Source organism: Pinus tabuliformis, chromosome X (genome assembly GCF_031772625.1).
Source record: "Pinus tabuliformis cultivar Carrire ecotype Pingquan chromosome X, CPIR1, whole genome shotgun sequence".
NCBI lineage: Eukaryota > Viridiplantae > Streptophyta > Pinopsida > Pinales > Pinaceae > Pinus > Pinus tabuliformis.
The window spans coordinates 982,374,256-982,395,199 of NC_142308.1; positions in this window are offsets into that span (position 1 = coordinate 982,374,256).

Here is a 20,944-nt window from a genome sequence, read left to right on the forward strand (position 1 = left end):
TAAGAGAGGGTAATTTTGAAGTTTTTATGAAGTTTGAGGCCTTTCTGGCCTTTCTGATCAACGCACAGCGCCAACCCACAGACGCGCAGCGCCACCTCTCAACGTGCAACGCCACCTCCTGAATGCACAACGTCACTTCAAGATGAATTTTTACTGCCTTCTTTATGTCCAAATTACATGTGGGATAGCTCGTTGGAAATTCTGTCGAGTCTAATTTCCACAACATCTTGAATTTTTCAATTTGGAGCTCATTTGCCCCGTCAAAAGTTCAATCTCCCAATACTGGTAAAAAATGTGCAGAATGAGGCTGCCAAAATGTAGAGTGCTGTTTCAGTCAACTTTTTGAGGTCTTCCTCAACTCCAAATTGAGCTCATGATAGCTCATTGGAAATCTATCTATGTCTAGTTATCATTTGACTCATCAAGAAAGTCATTTGGTCACTCCAGCTAGGAGAAAGATTTATTTTCCCAAGGTCACTCTAGAAGTGCATCAACTCTCCTGAGGCAACTTATGTTTTGGACATTTCTCCCAAACCATGAGACCTGTGTAAAAACAAAGGAGGTTTTTCTTCTTGAGTCTACGAAGAAAAACCACCATCGCGTCATCCCAGTAGTCACTGAGCGTTTCGACCTCCATACCAATGTTCACCCACTTCGTTTTTACCGGCGCGGTGATGTCAGGGTTCTCAATCTGTGGTCCTTGAACCTCGCGATGGCCTTCTGTTTCTGGAATGTTAATTTTCCGTGGATCTTCATCTTCTTCTTCAGCACTTATATTATAACATTCTAGTGCACAACTCAGCTAAGTATCCCATTCACGCTGAGTCGATTCTACTGGCTCCTATGGTATTCTAAAGATAACTGCCTTTACCTCTTGTAGCACTTCATCAATGCTGTCCCACCATCTATCCTCAAAACTGAAGGTCATCATGAACCCTTCACACAGGATATCCCATTCACTTGTCCCATGGCAGAGCCCCGTCTCTATATACCAATTCATGAGTATAACATCTAGGGTATGATAGAACAGGTGCACCCACTTAGGTTGTGGCTTTTCTCCATAGACCTTCATCCATTTGGCCGGGTGTGCGCGCGGATCATCCTGTCCATCATACTTGTCTGATAGTCGCATCTTAGGCTTCCCAAACCATGTGCACATCATTCTCCTGCATTCGTTCCAGTCTTCAAAGCTCCCTTTGTGTGTACCCCACCACCTTGCGAGTGTAGCGTGCAGTACCCAATTGAAGGCCTAAAAATGTTGCTTTTACGACACGTCCCTTTCAAACTTGTCTAGGAAAGTATCTGCCTCACTTAATCCATCATAAGTAGGCAGATCCCTCACTTCTGTCGATATGTAACACAACGATATTGTCATCATATTACATTTCAGTGTGGTTACCTCGTGTAATTGGTTCTGCCATCGCTCTATCTCCTCATCAGAATTCGACGTACAAGAGCTTTCACGATCCCATTGGATCCATCCGTCCACGGTGGGATTTACCCAGTCTTTCTCTCACGCGGTTATCTTGTAGATGCAGTCCAAGTCGTCGTCACTTTCATATTCGCGCACTGGCTCTGTGTAGTGCGATCCCTTAGCAGGGTCTAAGGGTATAACTACGCGCAGAGAATTCTTCTAAAAAATCATCTTGTGCTTCTTCAGATTAATCACCCCATTCATGTCAGTGGCCCAATCAATTCCTAAGAGCACAGGGTAGGGATTGCTGTCATCAATAATCTCTATCACTTCAAAGTCTGCTAGCACGCTCGCTCCCTCAATATCCACGGTGATTCCCTGCAATCTCCCCATAAGTATTATCTTTTTCTAGTTCGCCATTCATAGCTGGATAGGAGACCATTGCAGTGTAGGCCTCCCCATGCACTCCATGTCTACTTCGGCAGAACGTTCACGTCCGATCCTTAATCCAGAATTACTTGGTCCATCTCATATTCTCCAATCTACATGATTGGCCTCATTTCTCTCCGTATCCTAGTCTTGTGTTTTCCAATCTTCCGGACTACGCACTGTTTTCCTCAAGCGGTCCTAGCGCATCTGTTAATGAGTTCCTGCAATCCTTTTATAGCCTTACTTTCGTGCAATAGTTTCATGCATGTTTCTAGGAACATCGTAAGCATAGATGGGTCCATGTCCAACTCCGGTCTATCTTTGCTTTCTGAAGTGGAGGCATCATCGAAGCTCTTCTTAGCTTCCATGAAGGTTTCCTTAGCGCGCTTCAAATGAAACTCTACTTCTTTTGTCGAAGCCTTGCGAACCCAAGTACTATCTTTGGGTTGTTTTGCTTTATTATCTCCCATTGTGATTCCACTTGAGAGCACAATGTTCACATTTGGGTCTTCCTCGCACGACTCAGACCTCATCGCCTGCAGGTTTTGAGTCGGGGGAGGTGGTAGCGCTCCCTTGTCGTGTATCCTAGTTATTAGTGTAGGACAATCCTTCGTCTCATGATCAAACAAGGTACAATACAGACATGATGGGTGTGTTGGATTTGTATAATCGCGAGCATAATGTCCTAGCCCTCCATAATTGTAGTAGATCAGCTGTCTGCGACCTCTTCCAGGTCCTCCTCCACCTTGGCCTCGTCTGCGCCCTTGGAATCTGGTTCACGCCACTCCTGCATTCAGGTCTAGGGGCCGCATTTCGTCCTGAACTCTATAGGTGGGATTTCTATCCATCAACTCATAGCTTCTACAAGTGCACTCATCGTGTCCAACCGATCTACAAAAATTACAGAACAACTGTTGCGAATTCTACGTGTGCTTCTGTAAGATACTAATCTGGAACCCATGAAGAAAGCACCACCACTTGTGCTTTTCCTATCATCCACACTTCCAGCCCAATCTGCATCTGTGTAAGCATGAAGAGTGAGATCCGTATTTCTAGGATACCATAAGCCATAGTTTTGGGTCCCTTGAAGATATTTGAAGATTCTTTTGACTGCCTGAAGATGAGTTTCTTTTGGGTTGGCTTGAAATCTTCCAACCATTCCTACTGCATGAGTAATGTCTGGTCGAGTACCTGTCAAATAAAGCAAACTCCCAATCATGGATCTATAAGTGGGTTGGTGAACTGCTGCTGATTCATCATTTGCACTGAGGCTACATCCTGTAACCATGGGTGTACATACTGGCTTTGACTCTTCCATTCCATACTTCTTCAAGATCTGCTTGAGGTATTTGGTTTGAGACAAGAAAATACCTCCTTCATTTTGTTGGATTTGCAATCCAAGAAAATATGTCAATTCTCCAAGAAGTGACATTTCGAATTCTTTCTGCATAACCAAGGCAAAGTTTTGACTCATAGTCTCTTCATTGCTGCCAAAAATAATATCATCTACATAAACAACAAGTATTAGCAATTTGTCATTTTCAACTTTTATATAGAGATTGCTATCTGCTGATCCTTTTGAAAAGCCTTGTTGGTGAAGATATTTGTCCAACCGATAGTACCAAGCCCTTGGAGCTTGTTTGAGTCCATAGAGTGCCTTTTTCAATCTGCATACAAGGTTTGGATCATTCCCAAGAATGAAACCATCTGGCTGCTCAATATATACTTCTTCTTCTAAGTCTCCATTCAGGAAGGCTGATTTCACGTCCATTTGAAATACCTTGAAGTTTTGAAAGCTTGAGAAAGCAAGAAACATTCGGATGGCCTCAAGTCTTGCCACAGGAGCAAAGGTCTCTTCAAAATCTATTCCTTCTTGCTGTGCATATCCTTTACAAACAAGTCTGGCCTTGTTTCTAATTACTTCTCCATTTTCATTTAATTTATTCTTGAAGACCCATTTTGTTCCTATTACATTCTTATCTTTTGGTCTAGGAACTAATTCCCAAGTGTTGTTCTTTTCGATTTGTTCAAGTTCTTCATCCATTGCTTTGACCCAACTTTCATCTTTGCATGCCTCTTTCACATTTTGTGGTTCAATGGAGGAGAGTAATGCCAAGTAGCTTGAAGCTTCTGCAAGTGTCCTTCTTGTTTGTACTCCTGCTTCTTTCTGCCCCACAATCTGAGTTTCTGGATGATTCTTTTGGACATATCTGGATGGAGTCTTCTCTTCTATTCTTGTCTGCTCCTCTGGTTCTTCTTGAAATTCTTCTTCTTCATCATTTCGCCTTTGAGAGTAACCTTCATCTTCTTCAATGTCTTCACGATGAACTTGCCTAGGAATATATCCCTTCTCATCAACCACTATATCAATACTGTCAACAATTCTGCCAAGTCTTTTATTGTAGCACTTGTATGCTTTGCTATGTGGAGAATAGCCAAGAAGAATGCCCTCATCTGCCCTTGGTTCAAGTTTGCCGAGTTGCTCATCAGTATTCTTAATATAACATTTGCTCCCAAAGATCTTGAAGTGCTTCACGGAAGGAGTTTTACCACTCCAAAGCTCATGAGGTGTTTGAGTGCTATTTACTCGGACATTTGTTTTGTTAAGAATAATAACAGCAGCATGAGCAGCTTCACCCCAGAAGGTTGCAGGAGTACCTGATTCATCGAGCATAGCACGAGCCATTTGTTGGATGGTTCTGTTCATTCTTTCCACAACCCCATTTTGCTGAGGAGTTCTAGCTGTAGAGAATTCCCTTCTTATCCCATGTTCATCACAGAAATCGAAAAATTCATTTGATGTGAACTCCCCACCTCTGTCAGATCTGAGGCATTTAATTTTGTGTCCTGATTCATTTTCAGCCAATGCTTTGAAGGATTTGAATTTTTCGAATGCTTCATCTTTGTGCTTCATAAGCCCTAACCAAACAAACCTTGAGAAATCATCAATGAATAATATCAGATATTCTTCTCCTCGAGGTGTCCTTTTCCTAAATGGACCACATACATCTGTATGGACTAGCTCAAGAGGCAAGCTAGCTGATCCTTCCTTCTCTGGAAAGTTAGTTCTGGTTTGCTTTCCAAACTGACAAGATTTGCATATGGTGTTGTCTGGAATTTTGATATCTGGAAGATCGCGAACTGCCTGATATTTGCATGCTTTCCTTATTTGTGAGAAGCTTAGATGTCCCAACCTTCGATGCCATAACCAGTGCTCTTCATCCTTGCTAAGATAGCATTGTTGCTGTCCTTCTTCAAATATGTACAGATTATTTGGAGTTCTTTTGCCTTTGAGAACTGTTTTACCTGTATCAAGATCACGAACAAGACATCCATTTGATCTGAAAATAACCTCGGTTCTTTGATCACACATCTGACTGACACTTAGAAGATTATGCTTCAATCCATCAACATACAAAACATTTCCAGCCTTGACCTTTTCTTCAAAGGAGCAATACCTTTTCCTTTTATAGTTGCAGGAGTATCATTTCCAAAAGAGACTTTCTTTCCTTTTTCTAAAGTAGAATAAGATTCAAGCTTTTCTTTATCACCTGTCATATGTTTCGAACATCCACTGTCAATGTACCATAGATTTTCCTGTCCTTCTGCATAAAATGCTATCCCACATCTTTCTGTTTGAGGTTCCTTTATTCTCCATGTTTTGGTGCTTGTGGCTTGTTCCTTTTTCTCCTGAAACCTGCTCCTGCATTCAGAGTCTTTATGACCAAAATTATTGCAAATAGAACATTCAACTTCATTTTCAAGAATCGAAAAGTTGTTATAGGTCCTTTTTGTAATCCCTGTCATACTTCTTTGTTTTTGAGCTTCCCTAGTCATGATTGTTTTATATGCAACACACTGAGCTGCTTTGTGACCAAAGTTATGGCAAGAAAAGCATTGTCCATTGAAGAAGCTTCTGCGGTTATTGAATCTACCAGCCAACTGATTATAGTTTCTATTTTCATCTATTCTTGAGCTAAACTGAGAAGATTTTACCTGTGGTTGATTGTAGCTTTTGTTCACCCTTAAGAAGGATTGTCCCTGATAGTTTCTGTTTGTAATCCGTCCCTGCTTTACCTGATTTTCTTCATTGTTCTTCTGCTCATTTCTTCTTGCTGCATCAAGATAACTTTTTGAGGTGGTTGCTTGAGAAGTTTCTCCATTATAACCCAAACCTGTCTTGTTTAGAGGAGACCGCTGCACATTGATAATCTCATCCAAAGTTTCAGATCCTTTGACAAACTTAAGATTAATAGCTTTTGTTTTCTCAATTTCTTTTCTAAGACCAACAATTTCACCTTCTAGTTTTTCAAGATGTTTTTCCTTTTCATCAATTTGAAATTGCAGAGTATCAATGATCACACTCTTTTCTTCTATGCATCTCTTGAGTCTAGTAATTTCATTATAGAGATTATCCACATCTACAGCATCCTCATAATCATCATCTTCAAATGCCATTAACAGCTTATATTTATTACCTTGTTCATCTTCATCACTGTTTGATAAGCCATCACTATCTTCATGGGTGTAGTAGCTTTTCTTATTTGCACTTTGTTTCTTGTTCCATCTAGCAGGTTCTTTTCCTTTATCCTTATAAGGACATTTTGCAGCATAATGACCTACTCTTCCACAAGCAAAGCATTTGAAAGGTAGCTTACCTCTGAACCTTCCAGCACCCCTTTGAAGATTTCTGACAAAATTTGATTCTTCTTCCTCTTCTTCTGGAACATGGCTTGCTTCATAGTAATCTTCTTTTCCTGATGCCTTAAAAGCAGCTTCCCTTCTGTCTGATGGACCTCCCTTTCTCATTTCATAAGCAGTTAGAATTCCATGTAGCTGAGACATAGTGAGAACTTTGAGATTTTCCTTTTCTTCTATTGCAGATACTTTAGATTCAAACTTGGGGGATAATGATCTTAGAATCTTTTGAACTACTATAGTCTCTTTTATTTCTTCACCCAAATTTTTCATACAATTAACAATCTCATCTACCCGAAGAAAATAATTAGCCACACTTTCATCATTATACATCTTGAGAGTCTCATATTGAATCCTGAGAGTTTGAAGTTTAGCTTCCTTTACCTGTTCATCTCCTTCATAGCTAGTGATCATTTTGTCCCATATCTCTTTTGCTGATTTGAAGTGCATGACCTTCATGAATTCTGTTTGGGATATACTTCCCAAAAGAGTACTGACTGCTTTTGCATTTGTTTCATATGTCTTTTTCTCAGCTGGATCTGTAGGAGTAGCTGAAGGAAAAGCATAGCCTGTTTCTACAATGTTCCAAACTTCTGTACCAAGAGATTGAAGATATGCAGTAACTCTTACCTTCCAATAATTGAAATTTGTTCCATCAAAAACCGGTGGCCTGATTGATGCCTCTTTCTCGTAGTTGCTCATGATGAATGATCTACCTTCAAGCGATCAAGCTTCTCTGAAGGACCTGCTCTGATACCAATTGTTGGAAATAATACTGAGAGGGGGGGTGAATCAGTATTATCAGATCAAACAAACCTTTTCAATGCTCAGAAACATATACGCTACTTCAGTTAAGTAAAACAGCGTGTACACGCTACTGTGACTAAATAAAACAGCATATAAGCAGAAAACTCATAACTTAGTTAGCTTATTCTTCAGTTAAGTTCATCAGGACATTATTCACCACATTAACAGTAAGCAGATGCAGTATAACAGAACAGATCAAAAGCCACACACATGAACACCAAGATATAAGGTGGAAACCCAATGTGGGTGAAAACCACCTGCTGCAAGTTATCTCTATCTTTCTTTGAGAAACTTCAGTTTACAATCTTTTGTACTGGTGCAGCCTTATACCAGTACGCAGGCTACAACCTGCAGAAGGCTACAACCTTCTCTCGTTCTCCAAACTTCCTTGGAAGGGAGCTCCAACCCCCTTTGCTTTTGTACTAGCCAAGATAGTGGTATGTAGGTGCTGACCTACAATCTTCTTTTCTTCAGGTATCACCTTTCATACATTTTCAGACTTGGATATTCCTGAAGCACAACATTACAATCTGAAGACCACAATTCATTCAATTTCCACAACAGATCATTGAAGCATAAAACAACCAAACTCTGAATCACTGAACCACTGAACCCTGTCAATCACCAGTTACCAGAACACAGAGCAGACTACAGAACTCTGTAATAACTGTCAGACCCCACTGTAAACCCAAAATCAAGCTTCAAAAGATATACGCTACTTCAAGGAGCAAAACCCGCGTATACACGCGCTTTTACCGAAGCCAACCTGCGTACAGATCTAAAAATAAACTTTCTCAATTTGCAGCTGTACCAGACATTAGTTAGACCCAGAACATAGCATTGCGACAATATGCAGATAAGCATAATCAACCATATCATGATAGTGCATTTCAAACCATTAGATCCCGATCTATCCTTAGATCTAGTCTTCCATCAACCAATGTGATCTCTCCTTGGCTTAGATCAAGCAACCCAGCACCTGCAAATCAGATCTCTTTCACTCTTAGATATTCAAGCCCTTGTCGAAAGATACATTTGCCTAATGATCTTCTTCTCCTTATATAGCCTTAGGCCTTGCTCAATACCAAGAGCCAAAACCATAGTAACATAATACCATCAACTCCAAAACTAGGGATCGACACGCCCGTCGAGACACAATGGTCCGAAACCATAGGCACAATTTCCAAGGTCTAACCACCATGGACCAAAGGTGCTTTTCCACAGACACGCGCTTTTTCTGAATCCAACTAGCGTGTACACGCGACTTGGGCTTAACGAACCTGCGTATATGAACTTCCTTGGCATGCTGTACTAAGATCTGTCTTCTGATTAAGATGCCATCACCTGTACCAGCTTCTGAGCACCTGTACCAACCTCTGAGTGAGTTGCCATCAAGGACAACATTTGAATCATAATGCCAACAAAGGGTTAAGCCCTATATATGTGTGGGGTTATATATGTGTGGGTGTGTGGGGAAGAATTGTTAAAAGACTATAAAACTATAGATCATGTATGGTAAATATAAGTTTAATAATAAGTTTAGAGAGTAATAGTTTATCTTATGGAAAAATCTATAGTGTAAACATTTTTTCCTTGGAAATTTAGAGTAATTATATTTGTGTAAAGGAGGCATTAAGTAAACAAGAAGTTAGAAGAATATATTCCATGAGAATAAGTCTAGGCCAAAATATAATGATTTAGAAAGGATAATCTTTCTGATTAAATATAGGAGATAATTGGTTTAGTAATTAATAATTAAATATACCATTAATTGTAACTAATTTTTTTAGTGTGTTGTGATGGGGTTCATTACATATTAGAAGCACTACAAAAAATATGATGTGGATGGTTATAAAAGAGACAAGTGTTGGAAGCTTCATCTAGAATTTCATCCAAATTGGTATAAGTCCAAAAAAGTAGTAGTGAAGGCTACCAAGATGGCTAAAATGATGGAAGAGAGTAGCTTTTATGGGGATGGGAAACTAATATGCATCACATTACAATGACCAAAGAAAATCGAGAGAGAAGTGCACTTTTCCAAATCAAATGTCAAGTGGAGAATGAGAAGGAAAACGATTTGTTTCATAGTGTTTTATAAATCATTTTGATTCAAGGTTACCTACCTAGTGATTTTAGTCTAGAGATACATGAGTTAGGACAACAACTTTGAGTTAGGACAACAACTTTCATTAGGGTAGATGTAAGAGAAATTTTCCACACAGATTTCCAAAAGTTGTAAGATCAACTTTTCCATAAACTACGTGTCAAAATGGTTTGTTAATAATGGCTTAGCTGTAGATTTTTAGGTTAAATATCAACGACCAATATTAATGCAATCCCTTATTTTCAAATTAAATGACAAAAATAATCAAATCCCAAAGTTATTGGCAAATTATTTTTGAGTATGAAATATTTTACAATGTATGGACAAAAGATGTATTAACTTATTCCTTTTACCTCCACATAACTTTGTGTATTGTTAAGTTGGAGTTGAGCCATTTAATTTGAAAACATCAATGAAAAGAAAAAAGAAATAAGGAGGCCTATCATAAGAAGAATAATAGTGAGGAGATAGGATTTTAGCATTTCATTCTCTAGTCTCATTGAAAGGTTGGAGAGTTATTATACAACTTAGGAGATGGGTATTATTCTAAGAAGGAAGGATGAAGGGGTGGAAGAGAAGCCCATCCAAGAGGATGGAGGTTATACCACCATTCATATGTAGCAAAATTGTAAAAAGGAATTTATACAAAATCTATGCAACAAAGTGTATTACTCTTGATTGTAAGATCCTTGAGAAATGCAAAGGATCCAAACTAGACATTTCTAGCTAGAGTTTCTCCACACTGGTATCTCCATGGTAATTCTCTATACATTCATGTGTGTGATTGCATTTTTCTATGAAATAAATGATTATATTCAACATTTCAAATTAGAAATTATAATATACATCCATGTGCTTTTAAAACACTTTCAAAACCTTAGGTTTACGCATCTTCTTATCACAAAAACTGCTAAAGGTTAGGCTTAACAGGATAGTTTATTTCTATCTATACTTTTTAGTATCAAAATGCGGAACATATATATGCTTGGCCTATCCATTTCAATACATAGAAACTAAAATTTCGACTACATTAGGAAAAAAGGCACAAATTTTTGGTATATAAATATAGTTTGGACATATTATATAGGATAAAGACCTTACTCCTTAAATTCTTGTTCAAACAACATTACTTCCTGTAGTGATAGAGCCTCTTTATATATTTCATCCACTTGCTTATTGATTTCTCTATAGATGTTATTAGAGGATATATTATAAAACTTTTTCCTTGCCTCCAAAATCCTTTCCATGATTGGAGTCAACACCAAATTTCTATCTTATTCTTTCCATGTACCAAATCTACAATAAGTTTTAAATCTCTTATAAACTAAAGGCTACCGATTTCTCTATCTTATGGAATTTCTTAGAAGGAGCCATAAGTCATATAACTTTTCTCCATTGTTGGTCCCTTGATCTATTACATATTTAAATAAATAAAGTGAGTTTATTCTCTAAATAAAATCCCACTAGCTCCATATATACATGGAGTTCCTTAACAAACATCATTAGAAAACCTCAAGCCACATCTTTGTTAAATATTGAACTGTTCAAGATTCTTTCTTCCTTGGAATTTACAAGCTTCCAAGATCCTCCATAAGAATACATGAATTGATAGATAACCTAGATTGTTGGAATTTCCTTCCCTTGAAAAGTCATATCATTTTTTGCTAAAACATTCCCCACACCACAAAACAAGGTAGTTCTTATTGTTAAACCATTAAGTTTTCCTTATACCAACTTTCATAATAATCTTCAAGGGATTCCTATCTCTATTTCAAATTGATGTTTATTACTTCTACTGCTTCAGTAAGGACATTGCATGAATAAATGGTCCATTGTTTTTCATCCTTTTTTAGATATAATGCACCCTCTTGGTCCATGCCAATTTATTTTATGACGACTGGATTATGCTTGAAACTTATTTTTCATTCCAACTATTAAAAAATCTTGTTTTTGAGTGGACTATTTAACTTCCAAACTTTTTTCCACCACCAATTATTTTCCATTCTTCTTCCTTATCCATATTAGAGTTACATATCATCTCTTTGTTATGTAAACCTCTGAACCTTTAGTCATAGGCCATTTTAATTCACAATATCCCTTCTTTATTTTAAGGGAACTATATTTCAATCCTTGAATATATTGATTCCATTCCTCAAGAATTTTCTCCTTTGGAAATCCAATATATTTTTAGTTTTCCATCCTTGGCTCCACTAAGTATTTAGGCATGGTGCACTTGCATTTGCTAGATTGAAATTTTCCTGATCAACAAGTGCCACTTTTAGAGGTTTTCAAAGTCTATAATTTTCTAAATATCCAACCCAGGAATATTTTTTTATCATAACTTCATTACCTTTTCCTACTTTCTAAGGTAACCACTTTTCAATAATAGGTATGCTCTCAACAATTCTTTCTAGCATATTATTGAACCAATATAGGCTTCCTGGAGATCCTAACTCTATGTATTTTCCCTTCATCACTCTTCCCAAAAGTCTCTTGTTAAATCTTCCTCTAAATACTCTTAGTTTCTAATTCTTTCCTAAAGATAAAAATGTTTTTGAGCCCTAACCCACCTTCCTCTTTTCGTCTTGCAATTATAGTCCATTTTGTTAAAGGAATCGCCTCACTTTCTCATTTCCCTATCCATAGAAACTTAAAGCACTTCTATTTTATTCACCATATTTTTTTGGATACTGCTAAATACATCCAATATGCAAGGATGCCTACCTTCCAACACTAATTTAACTAGAGTCAACCTACCTTCTAAAGCTAACCATCTGTAGCACTAGTTCGTCACTCTATCCTCTATTTTATCACACAACCAATTCCAATCTAAGAACTTGTAGTAATTATGTTTTAATTGGAATTCCAAAAACCTAACTCTTTTATCCAATGGAGTTGAAGAAATAGTAAAAAAATATGTTTTTTGCCTTTCCACATTTTCTGCTCAATCATTGAAAAGAATATAAGATTTATGGATGTTTACTTCCACTTCAAGGACTTTGTAGTAGAAGTATAAAATATATTTATATTTATTCACCCATTTATTAATCCTGTGCCACATATCATTACATAATTTACAAATAAGAGATGGCTCAAAATGACTAATCTTCCCACCATGATGCCTCTTGTGGCCCCTTCCCTCTTTGAAGTTGTAATCAACCCACTTAACTCTTTTTCTACCAACAATAACAAGAAAGGGGGCATTGGGCATTCTTGTTTAAGCCCTCTTGTAGCATTAACAAAATTGGAAGGAGATCCATTAATAAGAATTACAAAATATGTTGAGGAGACACAATACAAAATCTAATTTACAATTTGAACTTTCATCCCAATTGGAATGAGAAAAAATTGTAAATACAACCAAAAAACTTTATCATAGCTTTGGTAGGTCAATTTCATTGCCATAACTGTAATCTTTTTAACCTTTACAGAATGCATGCCTTTCTACATTAAGATAACAACATCATGAAATTTCTCTTATGAGATAAACCCTGATATAATATTTTTCAATCTATTTTCCAAATCTTTGTTATGATCTTAGACATTTACATAAAGAAATCGGTCTATAGTCATCAAAGGACTCCAAATCAATCTTAATGGGATTAGTGCCATAATTATTGCATCAAAGGCTCCCAAAATATTTATTGAGGTTCTAAATTCATCTATAACTCTTTATAAATCATCCTCCAACATATCAAAAATTGAAATAGAACAATATTGTCTATCCATTTAGACCAAGGTTTTTAGATTTTTTGAAAGAGTACAAGACATATTTGAGTTATGTTTTGGAAATATTTACTTGTACTCTTCATTTTGTTGGTCATCTATTAATCTAGGAAATAAAGAACTACTTTTATGACTTTAGCTATACTTTCCCTTGTTGATTCTTGTAATTGAGAATTTAAGTACTTTCTACCTTCCTTGACAATTTCATTAAAGAATATTGTTGTAGTTCCCTCTTATTTATTTATTTCCCAAATCATGTTGACGTTTTTTATTTGGTTTGCATAATTCTAGAAAAAATAACATTTTCATCATCATCTGTTATCCAAATAACCTTGATCCTTAACTTGTGTTCCACCCCTTATTTTTTTAGTAAACTATTGTTGTTCCTTCCAGCCTGTGAAAATTCCTTGCAATGCAGCAACTGGAAATATTTCTTCTAACTGATAAATTAGATACGTAATTTATTTTGTTAACGAAAAAATAATGTAATATTCACACTTCAGTTTCTTCACCAAATAAAATATTGCAGAAGCAAAAATTATAATTGAGAAATGCTAGCACACACACATAATAATTGAAACACTTATTTTTGGACAAATGTCCCCAGAAAAACCCAATGTGGGAAAATTGGTGCAACAACTGAGGGTTTTATTATTATGTAGTTGTGAATTAAGAGTACAATAAATTTGGATGCCCAAGTGGCTATCTAATCTAAGAAAAATACTGGAGAAATCACTTTAGGGAATTTACCCTCATCTCCAAGAAATCCGGGCTCAAATTGGCAATTGAAAAGAAATTCGTCCAAAACCCTCTACGCAGGCTCTACGTCACTTTTGCACAGCCTGTAACTCGCTAAGCTCGGATCCTCTGCTACTCAAGTAGTTTTTCTTGCTGCTGCTTTGGAAACAATCCTCCTAGCCTTCTAGAAATTTTCCCGACCTCTAGAAACTAAATCCACCTCCAGCTCCGCTAAATCGAACTGCATCTTTGAGGCTCTGTGTAGGCCCTACATAGCCTCCTGGATGAAATAATATGACCTCCTCTCTTGGCTCTTCTGGAATTGAAAACTCCTTTAAGAATTTGCTACTCTACCCCTCTGACACTTGCTACTCGATCACTGGCTCGATCTCACTACTGAATCATCTGTCACTGGGAAATGAAATTTCCTTAGTTACTAAGATTCTACACTGGTGTGTTCTCCATCTACACATCGACCTATTCTTATAATCTCCAGTTGAGACTTCAACGACCATGATTAAAACTTAATCAATGGATGATATCATCTCCAAGTTGATCCATGTGAGTTTCTAGAGATTTATTACCTTTATTAATTAATTACCTTCTAATTAATGGATTTCCCTAAGTTAGACTTAGGCATTTTTAATTATCAAGCAATTAATTTAATTGAGTCATCTCTAAGTGGAATGTCCAAAAATAATTTCTGGGTTTTGGAGAACTCTTGTGTTCTAGCCTCTCCACAATATTTTGGGACTAGAACACCATCCGATGCTACAAAAACTAACACTCCCTCTTAGCGAGGAAGGTGTTATCCAACTCTGTCCCAATAACATCTTCCCACGCCGCTGATGTCTGAAAACTGTAATTGCCTGCCACTGTCCATCAAGCACTGCGCTAAATATGATTCATCTACCATTGACTATAGTTGAACCATGCTACTTCTGTGCTGCTATTGACATTGCATTGTACAACCTGTACACCTTCCAACTCTGCATCAACATTGTAACCCAACTAACATTCTCCATTAGAGAAATTTTGAGGTCTAAAATGGGCCTCCTAAGAAAAATGTACAACCAAAATAAACTTTATAAGAACCAATAGGATTCAAGATGATGATGTCAACCATTGGGGATGATTCACCATTTTTGGAGTAAAAAAGAAAAAAAAAATAATAAAATAATAAAACTACTTTTTCAACTTATCTCCCTAAGTTTTTACTTAAATTTAAAGATCTAGTACTTGTTAGATACACAATTTAATTCCTCATCCAAGGAGTACACATGTTGCATATTTTCGATGGAACTTTCTACACAAAAATGAGAAATACATGAAAAAATGTGATTACAATAATGTTTTTTCATGTATTTCTCATTTTTAGGTAGCAAGGTCCATCAAAAGTATGCAACATGGGTACTCTTTGGATGATGAATCAAATTATGCATCCAACAAGTGTTCTCACTCAAAATTTGAGTAAACACATAGGGAGATAAGTTGAAAATATGAGCTGCAAAAGTAGTTCTTTGTTTCTTACCTCTACAAATTGATGATGCAATCTAATATTATTTTATTATTTCCACTATTATTTTATAATTTCCTTAGGAAGCCCATTTTAGATTCAAAATTCCTCTAATGTCTCACTATTGCTGCTGCTACAACTGAGAAGCATCCAAAATATTGAATCAACTATGTCTATATGCTACAACTTTCTCCTGAGTCTCTGACTATTATTAGCCTCTACACTGTCCACTGAGAAATCCGCACTGCTGTTTATTTTACTACATAGCCTCCTGCTCTCCGCTCCTCGACATATGAATACCACTAGTCTGCAACTGTCACTTTGGAATTTGACTGCATCAACTGACATTGATCCTCCACGTACTAAATACTGTCGGCGCCTATAACAAAGGTAGTGATCCATGAATAAACACCATCCAATGCTCACCTCAATGGAGCATACCCAAATTTTTGCACAACTCTGGGACTAAATATCCACATCACCCCACCCTCTCCTGGAGGTATAGCTGCATCCATGGAAAAATATTCCTCCAACTGGGAGGATACCTTGTCTATCTCTGTGGATGCTGTCGCCTGATCCTGCTTATCCTTATTATCCTTCTTCCTTTGAGGACACTGAGTACTGTAGTGGCCAAACTCACCACACATAAAAGCACTTGATCTTAGATAGATCTTTCTTCTTCTTCTTCTCTCCTCGCCAACCTTGTGCCTGACTAGTACCTTTTGATTTCCCCTTCGATGCAAGGGCCACACTGTCTTCTTCCTCCTACACATCCTTCGATCCCTTGCTACTTCTTCCACTGATGGAGCTCTTTACTAGAGCTCACCTCATCACCTCCTTTGAGAGATCAACCCACATCTGGTCCAACCTCTGGTAATGTATCTCGTCCAAAAATTCCTTGGATGAAGATTTCCCATTCCTTGGAGACACTGTTTAGGGAAAAATGCACAAGCTCTATAGTTTGAGGTTCCTCTACTATGGCTCCAAGCTGATCCCAAATATCCTGAATTTTATTAAGAAAGGGATCTATGCCTTCACCCTTCTTCATCCTAACATTCCTCAACTTTTCTTTCAGAAACATCTTTCGTTGCTCGGAAGGATTATGATATAACCCTACAAGAGCATCCCACATCTCCTTGGCTATATTCTTGCTAGGTATGTGTGAGATTACATGGTCCCAGAATCCATCCAGGATCATCCGCTACACCTGGGCCATCTCTTTCCTGAATTATTTCAACTGACCTGCATCGGTATGTTCTGCCACAACATTATTTGAATATGCTTTTAGGACCTACTCATCTAATAGGAAGGAGATAATGGCCTTCCAGATGATATAGTTGGAAGTTCCCTCCAGCCTGTCCTGATCTCTAAGCCTAGTTGTGGAAATCTCTACAAAAACTCAACCTGTAATGGAAATCTCCCTCTTTCTCCTGCTCGACTTCTAGCTATGCTATTCACACTCCCTTATGGAGTGAGAAAATATGCCTATTGTAGTTGGAAATTTTGGATTTTGGAACAAAAATATGTCTAAGAGAAATCTCCCTCTATGTTTTCACTTTCCCTTCCACCCAGCACTAGAAAACTTCTACAAAAACCTTCAATGCCTAGACTCAAAATCTGCTTTGTGAAAATATTGCGCTGTTGCTCCCTTTGCTTGCTGGAATTCTTTTATGGACAAATCAAATTTTCCTGCAACTGCAACTGGAAAATCAAACCCTTTCCCAATAAGTGCACTGCTTGGCTAGGCAATGTGTTTCCCCTGAAATTTTCAGCTTTCTACTCCTTCTGAACAATTTTTTTTTTCTCTTTCGCCTTTGAGCTTCCTGTCCATCAAATATGCTTTAATACCATGAGAAAATTCCTTGAAATGTAGCAACAGGAAATATTTATTCTAAATGATAAATTAATTATGTATTTTATTTTTTTAACGTCAAAATAATGAAATATTCGCAATGTAATTTATTCACCAATAAAATACTGCGGAAGCAAAAATAGGAACTCAGAAATGCTAATGCGCACACATAAAAATTAACACACTTATTTTTGGACAAGTGTCCCCAGAAAAACCCAATATGGGAAAAGCAGTGCAACAACGGAGGGTTTTATATTATACAATAATGAATTTATGAGTACTGTAAATTTGGATGCCAAACTTTCTATACCATATGAGAGAAATATTGGAAAAATCATCTACGAAAATTTACCCTCATCTTCAAGCAATACTGACGTAAACTGACATCTGAAAAGAAATTTGTTCAAAACCCTTTGCATATACTCTGCGTCACTTCTACGTAGCCTATAACTTACTTAGCTCAGAACCTCTGCTACTTAAATAGTTCTACCTACCACTGCTCTGGAAATGATCCAGCCGACCTTCTAGAATTTTCCTTGACCTCTAACAACTAAATCCACCTCTAGCTTAGTTAAATCAAACTGCCTCTTTGAGGCCCTATGCAACCTCCTGGAGAAATAATACAACTTCCTCTCTTGAATCTTATGGAATTGGAAACCCCTCCGAAAATCTGCTACTCTACCCCTCTCACACCTGCTACTCAATCACTGGCTTGATCTCACTACTGAATCACCTACAATTAGGAAATCAAACTGCTTTGATCACTGAGTATCTGCGCTAGTGTGTTCTCCATATACCCATTACCTCTTCTTATAATCTCTAGTTGAGACTTCAACAACCATGATTAAAAATTAATTGATGGCTGAGATCATCTCCAAGTCGATCTGTGGGAGTTTCTAGATAATTCTCACCTTTCTCAATTAATAGCTATTAGTTAATCGATTTCCCTAAGTTAGACTTATCCATTTTTAATTATCGCTAAATTAATTTAATTGTGGCATCTCTTTGTGGAATTTCCATAAACTATTTCTGGGTTTTGGAGAACTCCTATGTTTTAGCCTCTCCACAAAGTTTCGAGACTAGAACACCATCCAATGCTACACAAACTAACACATCCTTTTAAACCTTTGGATCTCCTCCTCGACATAAATTCCCCTTTCATTATTCTCAAATAACGTATTTAGTTCTTCTTCCATCTTGTTTATCTCCTTTTGCATTTCCTTTTCTCTTCTTTTTTCCCATTTTTCTATTGATTTATTGACATTCATTCATGGAAAATTTTAGGGGCGAATGTTTTCCCTTTGGGGAAATTAAGGGGTTTTAAATTTTTAGTGGGCAAATATTTTATATCATAGTACATTTTTACAAATCGCCTCAAATAGCCCACCTTATTTTAAGGGAGAGGGTAAAAAAGGTAAATTTAGCCCTTGAAATTAGGAGTTACAACCTTCCATTCGCCCTAATTTTCAAGAATAGGTTTTATTTAAGTGAATCCTATGGGCCAAATACCATATTTATAAAATAGGTATGGTAAATTAATAAAAATATAAATAAATGAGAGGTATGGTAAATAAATAAAACATTTTTTATATTTACTCCATAAGTCACCTTATATACATGCAAGGGTGTAAACAAATAAAAATATAAATAAAGTGGAAGTATGGTAAATAAATAAAACCTCTTTTTATACTTACTCAAAAGGTATGGTAATAAATAAAAATATAAATAAAATAGACGTATGGTAAATAAATAAAACCTCTTTTTATATTTAGTCCATAACCCTCTTTTTATTTATGAAGGCTCAAAAAAGAGGTTTTATGTAAGTGAATTCTATGGACCAAATACCATATTTGTAAAAGAGGTATGGTAAATTAATAAAAATATAAATAAATGAGAGGTATGGTAAACAAATAAAACATATATATATATATATATATATTTTATATTTACTCCATAAGTCACCTTATATTTACGAACACTCAAAAAAATGCGTTATATTTAGGTGAAACCTATGGGCAAAATACTATGGGGCAAATACCATGGGCTAGATTATTATTAATACCATGCAAAAAAACATTATTAACCCTAATATTAGTATTAATAAAAATAAAAATGGCACATGGTATTGACCCATGGTATTCACGTGGAATGTAGCCTATTTAAATGGGGGAATTAAACCAACATAGATCCATCTTTACTCTGGATCTACTAAGCCCCGAGAGGGACCAAATATCGTGATATGGAAACTAGCATAGAGTGAAAAAATATTTAATCCCTCTCGGGGCTTGGTGGATCAAAAGTAAAAATGGATTTTGTGATTTAATGTATGTTAAACATTTTAACTTGGTTAAAATAAAAATCAATTATTAATTATTAGCTTTTATAAATTACTAATAGTAATTTTTAAGCTCCAGGTTATGATAACCCATGGTAATACCATGGTATTCATGTGAGCATAGACTGTTTAAAGGAGAAATCTTAATTATGGGTCTACTAAGTGCTCAGAGGGATAAATAGATTTCATCCGAGTGGTAGATGTGGAGTTAAGATGGATATAGGTTGGTTTTATGATAATGAAGATATTAAATAGACTTAGGAAATTATATTGTAAAAACATCTTAAGGCGAATGGTTAAAGCTACATTTAGTCACTTCACAAAATTTAGTAAAAAATACCAATATCTCCAGTAATATTGGTTTTTAACTTTTTTCTGATTTAACAAAAAAAATTCAAAACAATGAAACCTTATCACTCTTTCCGCATCACCCGTAGAAGATTTCTCATCATTTTTCAAACATTCTCAATATGATATCTTCATGAAAAAGTTTAGGTACTGATGTTGGATTAGTTGTTTGAAAAATAAGCTAGTTTCAACCTTTCATATTTTGTGCTATTTTGTCCTCATGATCTGTAGGGGTTAGAGCCATTGCACCATATTTTCCTAAAAGGTGGAGATTGTTCGCCAAAAAGTAAATTAATCTACATGTTACAACGCTGTTTAAAAATGTGATACCTATGAGGGTAGTGAATTATGCTAATAAGCAATTTAGATTGGGAGAGATGTAATTAAATTTAATTATTTAATTGAAGATTTCCAATTAAAATAATAATAAATCTACATTTATATATTCATATATTGATTGGAAGGATTCTCACAATGGTCACTTCCTTCAATTAGATCCCCTTAAAGCCTTTGGGATACCTAATACTTTCTTATATAATATAGTTGGGGCTTGCTACTTGTTGGCGTGTTGGGGTAAACAAACTTGATGTGCTATTTTTTATCTCGCAGTTGGAGTCTATGGAATAAGAAAGAAATTTGATAACTTGAAAAAAGTGGTAGCTTGACAAAAGTTGTAGAGAAAAGATTAATCTCTCCTACCTTGAAGAACTCGTTGTCAATATCAACACCTACAAGAACTTTGTTGTGGAATATTACCAAAACTAATAGAAGGATATGAAAGAGTGTATTGTAAGAACCTTGACAAACATGGCCACTGAAACTTGGAACATTGTTTGTAGGAAGAGAAAATTATGTTTCTTTTTTCCAAACATGTATGTTAGTATATTACAGTTTAATGAATATGTTTTCTTATAATCATATATGGTTTCATACTTTAACAAAACATTCGCCAAGACTTCACAATGTTTTATTATTCA